Source organism: Trichoplusia ni, chromosome 27 (assembly GCF_003590095.1).
Source record: "Trichoplusia ni isolate ovarian cell line Hi5 chromosome 27, tn1, whole genome shotgun sequence".
Classification (NCBI taxonomy): Eukaryota; Metazoa; Arthropoda; class Insecta; order Lepidoptera; family Noctuidae; genus Trichoplusia; species Trichoplusia ni.
The window spans coordinates 345,270-358,462 of NC_039504.1; the positions used below are offsets into that span (position 1 = coordinate 345,270).

General features: G+C 33.1%; 1 protein-coding gene across 1 annotated transcript in view; it reads left to right on the top strand.

Moving 5' to 3' along the window:
* The first annotated feature begins 3,945 nt into the window (after positions 1-3,945).
* The window catches only part of LOC113505869 (insulin-like growth factor-binding protein-like 1), a 39,734-nt gene continuing 30,486 nt past the window's right edge, over positions 3,946-13,193 (top strand). Inside the window, exon 1 of the mRNA XM_026888717.1 lies at positions 3,946-4,558. The gene's annotated coding sequence lies outside the window, so the exon portion shown is untranslated. The remainder of the gene's footprint in view (positions 4,559-13,193) is intronic.

Below are 13,193 nucleotides of genomic sequence, written 5' to 3' on the forward strand. Positions count from 1 at the left end.
AAGCTTTTGTTCTATAGACAACCAGTCCTACTTTGGACTTTACCTTTGGATTTTACCGCAAGTGAATTGTGGAGGTCAGTTAGGCATAAAATACACTAAAAAGGCGATTTGAATAAGACTAGAAGCCAAACCCTAGCTAGGCAAAAACTAAGTCAAAAGAAAAACCGTTCAAGTTTAAGTCGACCTCGCGACACCTAGGATTCCGTGCAAATAAGCCAAAAAAACACATGGCATAAAATGGACTAAATGGCAATCATGAGATGACACAGAAGATAGACTGATAGAAAAACACACTGGAGGGCCTTAAAAATAGAATCTTTTTTTTTAATAAGACACACTAAAAAGATATATAAATGTATTCTAAATAAACGATGTTAAATAGAAAAATATTCTTTGACCAAATTATATTTAAATTCTTTAAGCTAACACAGCCCTAATTAGTAGTTTGATAGTTAAAACGTTAGTAGTTAAAACCCTTATAAATTTAAATGAACACTATTTTGTTACACATGTTAACAGTCTCATAGTAATAATTCTGAAATATGAACCTAATTAAAATTTGCTGGAAACGGTATAATTGGACGGGACAGTCCATCATACGAAAATCGTGATATCATATAGGTTTCCTCATGGGTATAGGTTTGGGTTTCACATGTAGACTGATATAAGTTGATCCGTTTTGGAAAAGGTATTTTCTCTTCTTTATCTTAGGAGTAAGGTGTTCCTAAGGGGCAGGGGAGATCAAGGTATATTGGTTGTGTATCAGATAGTTCTTGTAAGCCAGTGGGGCTTTGTCGATCCCAGGATCCCGCGGGCTTTAGGCCGCCGTCAACATAAACAAAATGCTATTATTGCTTGTATCTTATCTCGGGAAAAAATATTGGACATTGCTTTCGAGGCCCGTTTTCATTTATCGATATTACTATGGTCGTATGTGTATACACGCTTATAAAGAGGTGTTACACAAAATGATACCTTTTAGTTTAGATTCTTGGAAAAATTCTGTATTTTTGTACTTGTTATTTCATCTAGCAATTTGTTTGTTATGAAGGATTAACAATTTTTTACTTTGTGTATTATTATTACGAAAGAAGCAACTTATAGATATCTACATTAATATGGAATAATTAACATAATTCGTGTATTTCAAATATATATTGTACATCTAAAATAGCTTAAAGCTAAATAAAATTGTTCTTTCCTCGCTTGCAAAATAAAATTGTTGCAGCAAAATCAATTTCAACATCACTTTTCCTAAGAGCAAAATGAACTTGAGGCGAAACAAAATATTTTTAACAAGTTTTTAGCCAAAAGCCACCTTAAGTAAGTTTTCTTGTTTTTCTCTCACGGTAGAAGCGATCGCAAAAACTAGGAACCAACTGGAAGTAAGGCCCACAACACACTATCGCATAAAACCAAACTCGGTAACATCCCAACAAAAAGTCTTTACTTTCGTATTACATTCGCCAAATGTTTGCAAATCCATTTCTCCACTGACGCGATAAATAAATAAAACCTTTTTTATCAGGCTTGAACAAAATAAAATAACTTTTTTCGGGAAAGGAAAGTTGCCCAATTTTGTCCGAATTCGTTAATACCCTCGATGTAGCAACGCCTTAATATTGGAAAGAAAATTAAATTATCTAAGAAATACGTTTCCTGTGGAGTTTTCAGGCATTTTCTTTATATTTGATGAAAGTTGCACGGTGGCTCCGTAAGTCGATAATATGAATGCGGGAAGCTAGCTTTTTATTTTAGATTTATTTTATTATATGCAATGAAAGTGGTTGGAAACATCGTGCTTTTGGAAAATAACTTATTTACATACTGTTCTTGACATTATAGATTCGTTTTTTGTTTCAGCGAAAATTATAAGCAGTTTGAATGTTTAAAACACTCTATTTATTTACCTTTTCAAGGGAGCACTGTATACAGTCATGTCTGCGTGACGAATTTAACAGCATATAAAATGTATGTAACAAGCTTATTAAAAGAAAATTTACCAAATTCTTAAAAACAAGATTATCATCATCAATGCCAAGATTATTAAAACATGCATAACATACATATTTGGGTGACAACCCGTTTATTAAATCATGGATTAATTAACGTCTTCTTGTTATTGTAGCTATTCTTCACTTAACGTCGCATCAGGATACAATTACGTCAATCAATCCGCAAATCTGATTTAGGAAAGTGACGTAGCGTATCCAATATTGAATTTCTGTTCGATGGCGTCTGAAAACATTAAAACCCAACGAATGTAAAAGTTTATTATAGTTGTATAAGGTGTACCGTACTTAATAACTTTTAAAAGGAGAAAACCAAACTCCATAGAAACTTGGGCCTGGCGTTACAGAGCTGGAATTTTGCCATAAATTAGAGAACTTAGGAAGATTTCACGAGTCCAATTTTCACGACACTCAACAATGGCCAAATTGGTAAAATCAGACAATGTTTACACTGATTGTTAGTCTTAGCGAAACCTCCTTTTTAAAGTGAAACCTCCTTCTCAAGATCCTTAGTGAAACCTCCTTCAAAACCTGGGACCTGACAAGCGGTGCGCTATAAAGGACGGAGCGCGCTTAGCAACGCTCTCTCTCATGTCTCTCTCTCACACTCTCTGCTGTCGAGATCGCTGGAACATATGGCCGTCTCCTGAGTTGTATTTATTCAACTGTAGCGCTTGCAATCTACCATGATGAGGTTTAGGTACCTACCTACTTACTTAAAAAGCGATAAACTCAGATTAATATTCGTGAAAACTTCAGCAGAAAACTGTTTACTAGATAAGGCCTACTTAGATCAATAATGACATATTTAAACATTGTATTTACTACCAGGGGATTTTTTGATGCTATCTGAAATTACAGTAAACTGAGATTGCAACAATAGGTTTATTAAAATAAAAACTGTATTATTAAGATCGTTCTTTATTAACCACCTTCGTTAGGATTATCGTAATATAATAATACAGGAATTGTGCAGGAGTAAAATTGGTCCATGGTGTGGGCACAGCACCCAACCAATCTTCGAATTTCTATTGTGTTGCAGCGGTCTGTTGCTATTCCACCATTAATGAACTCATGGTACAGTATCCACCAATCGTCAGAAGAGCAATATCCGGTTTTCCAGCAAAGGTCAGCAGGAATCCAGGCATCCAATATGCAAGCAAGGGTCAGTCAGAAGGCAAATAGTTTCGGAGTCCAGTATTCGAGCAGAGGTTTAATATTGTAATAAATCTCGAGAATTTGAAAAACACATTCACGCGCTCGAAGATACGAAAAGCGAATGTCACTTATGAAAGCACGATGACAATTATCAGACGTTGACATTGGCATTTGACATTTGCTAGTGTAATCCATGTGAAATAAATGAATCGATGCGTTAAAATCGATTTTTTCTATTATTTATTTCCTTTAATGATTTTTTAATCGTGCTTACATAAACAAGTTATTAGACACCAGATTTTTTATTTTACAATTATTTGAATATAAAAAAAGGAATTACACTAAAATAAAGGCTAAGGCTGATCTATATTTGCCCAAAGAATTAGTATTGCCATACAACACTGGCAATACTAATTCTTATTCTTCTGGGTACGTTTCCCGATTTTAGCAATGATGAAGATGTCTTTTTTGACGCTTTGTAAATAATGTATATTTTTCATTTTATATTGATATAGTTTTAAAAATATAATATCCGCTAAATCGATTATATCCTAGGTACACTCTATTGTTTAATGCTAGTGTTTGCAAATGAAGTTATGTACAATAAAATAAATACTTTAACGGTTTACAAAGGTTGTTTTAAATAGAAAAATAGAAATGTACTTTTTTTTAGACTTGGCCATTGTAATTGAGGCTAATATTTAAATGGGTAAACAAAGAAAAATAGTAGAATTTTTTGGTACATATTTCATTCGTGTAACGGCTAGGCCCAGAATCGGGTTTCTCCTTTACAAACATAGATTGTACAGCGTCATACCTGACAAATACTGCAAATAAAAAATAACAGTTACTGCTACAAGATATATACTCGTAGCAACCAGGTTACGGCGTAGCGCTACGAGTCTACGAAAAAACTATTCGAGCGCAAAATGTGAGTACGTAGCATTCAAATGTTGGTAACGAAAAACTAACAAAGAAAATGTTTCCAGTGATTTATTAAAGTACCTCACTACAAATATTTTGAGGTCGAATCCTGAAAACACGTAGCTAGCCCGCATAGCGGAAATTTATCCTCACCAAACGGCGGTCCCCACTTTGCGTGTATACTGTATGTATAATAAGACCGAGTAAATGACAATTTGAATTTCAAAAGTAGGTAGATAAGTTAAGCTCCGCGTGACTTGCGCATTTCACACCGTTCTTCGCGAGCTTGCCGGCGTTGACGTTGACGTGTATCAGTATCGTTCTGTGCGCCGTGGGGGGCGGTCGTGTTGCTCCGAAACGTACGACCCTGACGTGTTAGTACGCGACCGTTCATTATATAACCGTGTGCTGTTTGTTTTGTGCCAGCCCTATTGTGACCAACGGATGTATTGAACTTTACGAAGGTAATTTTCTTGGTCGTATTTTTAAGTATATTTTGGAGAACTTAGAGTGTTTACGTGTGTATATTTTAGGAATAATTATTATTGTAATAAAACGATTATTTTTACTAAATATTATAAATGAGGCGCTATCTATATAATATTAAAGTTTAAGTGTGTGTTAGGGTTGGCAATAGGCGAGGTTGTAAGCTCTCTTAAATAATGCAAGGAGACCTTTCCGTGCGTAAACCATGTTTCCCAAGAATAATGGCGTGTTGCAGTTAATTTAATCCGTTAACTTACGAGCGGTAGTTAAACTATTACGTACGGTTAATTACTGAGAAGTTTATGCGTTATTACTGTTTCAAATGTGGGTAGCGTGTCTCATTTAATATTCGATACTCTGATAACTTTAATACAATAATTTTGAATCTTTTAAAATATTTGTATGAATAAGCTATAAGACCAAATGAAATGCGTTGTTTTGACATGATCTTGAAGGAAACATTGATGGTTTTAAAACTATTTCCTTAGCTTAAATGACTAAACGAAGTATCTAGATATCCATGAAATATATTTTACTTTACAGATATACTTTAATTCCTACTTGACCAAGACACAAACTGGTTTATTGGTCTAAAATTATCAATATGCGGCAAACTACATTTCAGATCTTTTAAATAGGGGTAATCCATCAGTTTTACTTAGTATGGCGGAATCTTTGTAAAATGGATGAATATTTGAATAAAATTAAAAGCTTACAAATTGATAAAAATATTGCAACGATGGTTTTCATATAACGAGAAAGCCAAAAACGATTCCCATATTAAATATCTCCTACAGCGCTTTGTAATAATGTCCTCCTTTTGCAAATATCTTGCCTATTCTCATGTTAAGTTTCTATTCTTGAGTTCATCTTTTTAGCAATTATACTAATGATATCTAATAAGGTCCTATTTATCTACGACCTGACTTTTAAGTATTTATCTCCACTAATATTATAGAGGTTAGGTTCCTTAATAGGTAAGTATCTATAAAATTGAGTTTTTAAATTCCTCAACCAACAAAAAGTCACGTTATTTGTAAGTGCAATAAAAGGAGACCAATCCCGAATGTTTCCATATTATCATGACGTAGGTATCTCTAATGGCTTGAATTTTTTATCATAAAATGTAGTATTTTGGGTTTTTGCTTGACATATTCAATGGAAAACTTAGTTGTGATAGGAAGCTATGATATAGACATTTCATTACATAGGAAAGCGAACCTAAACTCATAAATCGTAAAGCTTGTTAGTATTAGGCCTAACATATCCTTTTTAAATATATTACTCATTTTAATTGATGCAATACGATTCGGCATTCGATTACTCATGATTATGAATATAATAATAAGACGTATCAATCTTTTTTCAATTCTTAGTATAAAAGAATCCGTGTTTCGGAAGGCACGTTAAATTGTGGGTCCCGGCTGTTATTCCTACATCTTTGACAGTCGTTACAGGTAGTCAGCAGCTTGAAAAAGTCTGACAGCCAGTCTAACCAAGGGGTATCGTGTTGCCCAGGTAACTGGTGTTAAGGAGGTCAGATAGGCAGTCGCTCCTTGTAAAACACTGGTACTTAGCTGAAACCGGTAGGACTGGTAGCCGACCCCAACATAGTTGGGAAAAGGCTAGGCCAATGAGTATAGAAGAATAAATATATTGTTACGTGTCCACTGTCGCTTCGTTTTGTTTCCTGGAAATAAATTTTCTCATTTGTTTGTGTTCATACAATATTATTTATACAGCAACTGTGGCGTTTGTATAAGAATAAATTATTCCCGTATTTCTTAATTATAATACAAAAAGCTTTTCACCAACAAAATAGGCACTAATATCGAGAGAAATATAACTTAAATAGAGAAACCAATTTTGAGGTTTTAGATTGCAAGTCTTAAAAAATATAGCATCTTTATGTAGTTACCTGTGACGGTAACTAATTGATATTGCTGTAAATAACAAATTATTAATTTGTCGCTCAATTCGCTAAACTATACTTCGTATCAGAAAAAGTAAACAGTTTCTATAAATACAGGTTTTTGATACTTAAACTATCAAAGCGTTTACATTCACACATACATATTTTAAAACCTCCAGTTTTCTAATAGTTACTATAATACTAAATGTTAAACACTACGATTAAAACACACTCGAACTCGAATTGTTTTCGTTCCTGAAAATTGCTAAACAAATCGCATCTAATACGACTTACTTCCCGATGCTCTTCGACATCTGTCTCTAGCCTTCATTGTCACAAAAAAGATTCAAGTCAAATGTATTGCGCTATCGTATAGAGGGAATCCAACAATATTTACATACCCCGACGCAAGGGAAATCCGTAATGTTTTTCAAATAGAAAAACTCCACCAGTCTTATTTATAGACAATAAAATAAATACGCATTTGTTATTTTTTGTTGTTCATTCAAATAAATCTGCAGTACTCAGGGGATAGTATAGTTTTATTTTGAGTGTTTTATGTAGGTGTGACAAATGTTAATACATTGATTTTATTTCCTACTTGTGTCTAACGTATGGATAAAATAGTTTAACAGATCTTTTTGTCTGATCTTCTTCTGATGTTTTATACAGACTATCGAGAGTAAGATTCTACGTGCAATATCATCTTATTGCTCTTTTTGGAAGAATTGAAGAGGCTGTAATTTATAAAAAAATCTGTGAAATATGTTTGAGCACTCTAGATTTATTAACATTCCTGACAAATAAAGTAAAACACGAAATATTAATTATAAAAAAAATGCAATAAAAATGAAACACAGTATCTTCAAAAATCAAATATGCTAAAATCTAGGTCACAATTAATTATGTAATGCAACCAAAAGAGCGCATCTAACACAAAGCAAGTAAATGTACAATGATCTATCAAAACAACAGGGCAACTGGAAAATTATTTTGATTTTCACGTGAAAATTCAATTATGTGTTCATTTAGCTGAGTGCCTCCCTGTGCTTTGCATCATACGAATGTGTATGGATCGTTAAGTATGCTCATTCACGTATTTATGTTTGCATAAAGTGTTTTAATCGACAGTTTCAGTATCATATGTTTGAATGTTTTCATTTAGTGTAGTATGTTGTGTGGATAGCATCTATTTAAATTGGTGTTATTATTTTAATTTACTCTGTAGAATATGTAAATTCGGTTTTAATGATTTGTGACTTTTAAAATATACGAGAGTACATAGGTATCAGAATAAAGCTATTTTATATTTATTCTGTTTTACAGTTAGATTGGAAATGTTGTAGTTTCAGTACCATAACACAAAATAAGCGGAAATTGGATGTAAGCTTCTTACTCAATTGAAAGTTAAAAACTTATAGAGCACTTATAAAAATTATTTCTGCACACTAGACAACACTATAGAAAAGCTTGCTTTTATACTAAAACTGAAATAAGAAAGTCGCTTTATATGAAATCTCGACGGCTTTTCAATACACACGTTTAATACAGTTGCATTTACATGCAGGGCAAGACCGCATGGTAATGTCATCATTTACATATTTTAATATTAACATGAAGGTTGGGAAACATTCCGCTCCTCAAAATTATGTATTTGGCATATTTGAAATATTCAACGGCCTGCCAGGGCGCTATGTTCCCGCGTTTTTAACCACAAAAATAAAGTTTAAAATTTTCACCCGTCGCAGTTAATTTTGAATTCAAATTGACTAAAAATAAAAGCTTTGTAAATAGAACTCTAACTTTTGATGTTCGACATTCAAATATTTGGATTTGACCAATATTTGGGTAAAGGTCATTCTAATTTCGAACCAAAATTCTGGCCGGTATTTGTTATAAAAATAAATTTTGTTCGGTAATCCAGAATCAAAATTCTGAAAAAAAACTGGTTTTAAAGAAATATTCTTTTTTAATGCCCAATCTCGAAGCCTCTATAATCTTTCTAGTATTCGAAATAGGTTACATTTCATCGCATTTGATGCCGAAAAACAAAATCATATTACAAAAGTATTACCAAGAGAATACTTAGTTTTATTTGATATTATTTTAGCGGACCGTTTGAAGTTATGTAATTCGGTAAGAATAACATAATGAATATGCTTTAACATTGCCGCAAACGATATTATCTTTAGAAGATCTATAATACTAGGCAAACACCCATTACTCTCGGCTAAGAGGGTTGCGTCTCGCCCGCCGGCTACCTACCTACTACACTGCTTTCGTGTTGCTACGCTATTTATAATGATGTTGAGTACAGTTAATATGATAAATACTGGTTACTAAGACTTTGATCTTGATCTAATAAGGAGTTTTAATTACGCGGGACTTTTTTAAGGAAACACCTAATAAGAAAGAAAAAACATGACGTATAGACGTGTGGATTTATTTCAGAAAAATAATGAAGTAGGTATTTGTAGAACACTATAACCAATATGCCCAAAAAGTGAAATCGGTTACTCCTAATCTTATTTTAGTTGTTATCCAACAAAAAAAAAATGACCGTAACTACTTTGACGTTACTTGAAACGGATCTCCATTCTTAGTACTTGTTGTTATAACAACAACAGAAAAATATAATTTGTGAAACTTTAATTATGTTGCTCTTACGGTGTATGAGATACAGGCTGGTGAGAGGCGGACGGACAACGAAAACAGAATAGCTTTGTTTTTACCCTGGGGGTTCGAAACCTTAAAAACAACTATTAAACTTGCCTAAAATCGTACTGGGCCATTTATTATTTAACACAGTAATGGCAGAAAACTACTTCTACTATTCAGAACTAAAAATAATAAAGCATAAATTCAAATGTCTGCAACATCAGCGATACCTTTTCGACGCCATAACTGGCATTTCTAAGTTAATCCGAGATATTGACTTACAATATCGGAAATCTGGAATTAATGGCTTGAAATCGCCAGCAGACAGGGAACAGACATAATTATCGACGCCAGAGCTATTTTGACTGGCTGAACTTATTTCAGAAGGTAAAATTATACGGAGATATTTAGGGACTATAGCGGCATATAATAGTGGTTAGGAATATGCAATTATTTGCAGGGAAAATATGAAAATGGACAGTCTATTTTTTTTCTACTCAGTGTGATTGATGTCTTTTATGTTTGATTGATGTGCTGTTGCAATGCTATTTAGATGAAGAATAGAATTCGTTTAGAAATTATATTCATTTCATCTTTTCCAAGTATCTAAAATGAAAGAAAATACGTCTTATGGGATCCTTAGGACACCAATTGGTTTTCAATGTGGAAAAATTATATAAAATTATATAAAGGCAGGAATACGCATCTCAAACACGCAATACGGTCCTCGTTCAGCTTAATGCTAGACGAATTAGAATTTAAAATTTACATTATATATCTTAAAATAACAGATACCTACCTAAAAACAATGAAATTAATGTTTCATTTATCGGCAGCCTGGATTATTGAAGTCTTGGTTGGAATTTTTTTCAAAAGTTGACAGGCAAGGAAGTTAAAAAACTCAGTAATTCAAAAAAATATATAAATAGTACTATGTAATATTTCACTACCTAACAAGTTAACAAATTATACACGAATGATGTATAGTATGAAATGTCGAATCCATAAACTATTAAAAAAAAAAAAAAAGTTTGCACGAGAATAACACAACCTTTTTTGAAAATACTTTCGTATAAAAACCTGATTCTTATTCGGATAACGAATTATTTCGCCATGACCTCGTACGAATTGAAATGACGTTTACAAACTGAGTTATGTGACATGAAATTGCGGCGTCAGGAAAGGGTTAAAGAATTATTTCATCATCATTTATTGGCTATCCTGGGATTTTACCGCCGTTAAATTATGTTGATAAGATATCTGACTTTTGCTGTACCTGCCGTTCAGTTATTACCTTTTTTGTGGTTAAAATACTTTTTCGAAAGTATTCTATTTATTATTTACTGGGTTTTTTCGGTACGCATGTTACACGATGCTCATAAAGATACAAAATATTTTAACCTAAAATTTTAACGGGTTTTAGAGCTGAACGTTTTTTTGTAAACCAAAATCTTTAAAATTAAAACTTTGTGGCTGACCTTTCATTGTCTAGTGTATTATTTTACCATTAAGGCTAGTTAGAACTTTTTTCGTTTAGTAATATTTAGTTAGGATCACTATAAAATATCTAGATTTAATTTAAATGGATCCAAACTTTTTCCTTGGCCTTTAAAGTGGATACACAGCGTTTATTCGTTCATCGGTTCTAAAGTGATAAATAATTGATTATTAAAGGCATTTTTGCTTAATATGGCGAGTAGGTGAAAATACTAATTACACCCAAGCTTTGATTATACGACGCAACGAAAGACTCTATCTTTGTCTCTCTTTAATAAACCATTATCTTCTTCCTGCTTAACCAGAATCGGAGCAGAACGACACAATAACTCATTTCGTTCAAAATTCTAGCCAACTGTTAGAAGTGTGCTCCACAGTCAGCATTCCAATCAGCTCGCACCTCGGATGAAAGTTTAACGAACTCGAAATGTAATCTGATTTGTATACAGCTTTATTTTGTCGGCTGATGAAAAAGGAAACGGGCGAGAGGATTCATTCCATCTTAATAAATATCCGACGCTTGAGTTTTGAGCGCAGTAGTCCTTGAGTTAATATTTATACGAGATTTAAGAGAAATGATGTGTTTGTTTTTCGCTGGGACTTAATTGGCGTATGAGTTGGTGTAGAATGTAATTATGACATGTATTTAAGGATTGGGAGATCTTATGACATGTTTGTGACAGTATCTACCTAACTGTTAACTGGTAAACTCCACATATTTTCATTTTATTTTACTTAAGCGTCACTTAATTTATATTACCATAAATTTCCTGTACGATATAAACAAACAGCCTATATGTATATTTTAAATTTATAATCTCTTTCCGTAAAATTTAGTATTCGGGACACTAATCTTTAAATCCAATTACGGTAATCAGAAAACTTTACGAATCCTTCCAAACATCCTTTTAATTAAAGGATTAATCTTGTCTCATAATTTTGAACATCGAGATGAGATAAATCGGGTACGATACCTGTGCCTTTACCACGAGTTCTTCAAACGAAGTTCCGATCGTTGCGGGAGCGAGACACGACGCATCGATGTGTGAAAATGTATAGCAGCATCTTGCTTCAACAACAGCTGTAGTCTTCTATTGAGGTTTCATAGTACAGGGAGTGAAACTGTGCCGGCTGAATGCGTAACCCTGTCAGTAAACAAGTCTGGCGGTCGATTGAGTTTCATTAACTCCCTAATATTGGTCCAAGGGTAGATACTGTATGAATTGGATTCACTAAGCTATCAAGACCTTGTACTGCTCATACTATTGGGTTTGTTAATTAGGAACGAGTAAGATATTCTACAATATATGTGTGCGTCATATTTGAAGTGTAGAATGTGGAATATACAACTTATAACGTAGAGATAGATACTTAGTATAGTACTCTGATTGTTAAATAATTATTTATCAATCCGTAACTCATGCTTATTTTATCAGTTCGTTTGAGGCTTTAAAAGAGAGTTTGGTTATGATTCTAAATATTACCGTAACTAGGAATAAAGGTGTGGTGAAATAAACATTACGTTTACGGTGTTTACAGATACAAAACTATTATCAGATGATTTATATCCCTTGGATGGATTAAAATATTTCGCAAAAGATTGGTTTTTAGAGAAGTTTTTTGGCATATATGTCGTGTTTGAAGTATGATCTGATTCTGTTTCAGCACGTAGACTTACAAGTCGATAAAATACAACATTTAACACACTTGCTTAGCCTGCAGCAATAGTCCTGCTTTAAAAGCTTTACAGTATAACGTACACGTCTACGGGATATTTCAAATTGCACCGTTCTAGAATGTTTCGTTCTATAGAATGAATTCCTTACAAGTCGAGCAAAAAATATGCTTTGTTACAGCGTTAATGTTTTTTATTCGTTTAGTTTCATTCGATAGTTTTAATTAAACTATAAATTTCTATCTGAGCGTAAAATGTTTTTTTTTTACAAACATCTTAGCTGAAACGTCCGAGCATGGCCAATAACCATGGAATGCCATGGAAAAAATATTTGAAACACAAAATTGTATGACCTCATAAATACTCGATTTCATCAGATTATTAATACAAGAATGGAGTAAAACAAAATCATACTTAAAATACATATGGGTTTTCAACTTTTATAGTTCCAATATTTCACTTAAACAAATATTACGTAATATTTATACGATGTAATACGACATGGCCGTAAGTATTTGAAAAATAAAAAGATTTTTCAATACAATCTTCGCACGACGAAGATTTGTCCAATGTCTTCCTGTAAAGGTCACTGTTTCATCTTACACACCTATGTATCTCCCGTTGACGACGTGGAATATCCCATCTTGGATATTCAAATTTATTATTGGATCCCGCTGGACGTGACCGCGCGGTTGTTATTCTAAAATATTGAAAACTGTTACAGTGTGTCGAGTCACGTTCTTCGCTCTCAAGCTAAGATTACGCAGAATTTCACAGGATATCGAAAAGAAACAGCTTAAAATATTTAAGACGTCGTGTTTTAATGTAAAATTCATAACATAAGCTTATATGAGTAAGGCGGTGACGTGGT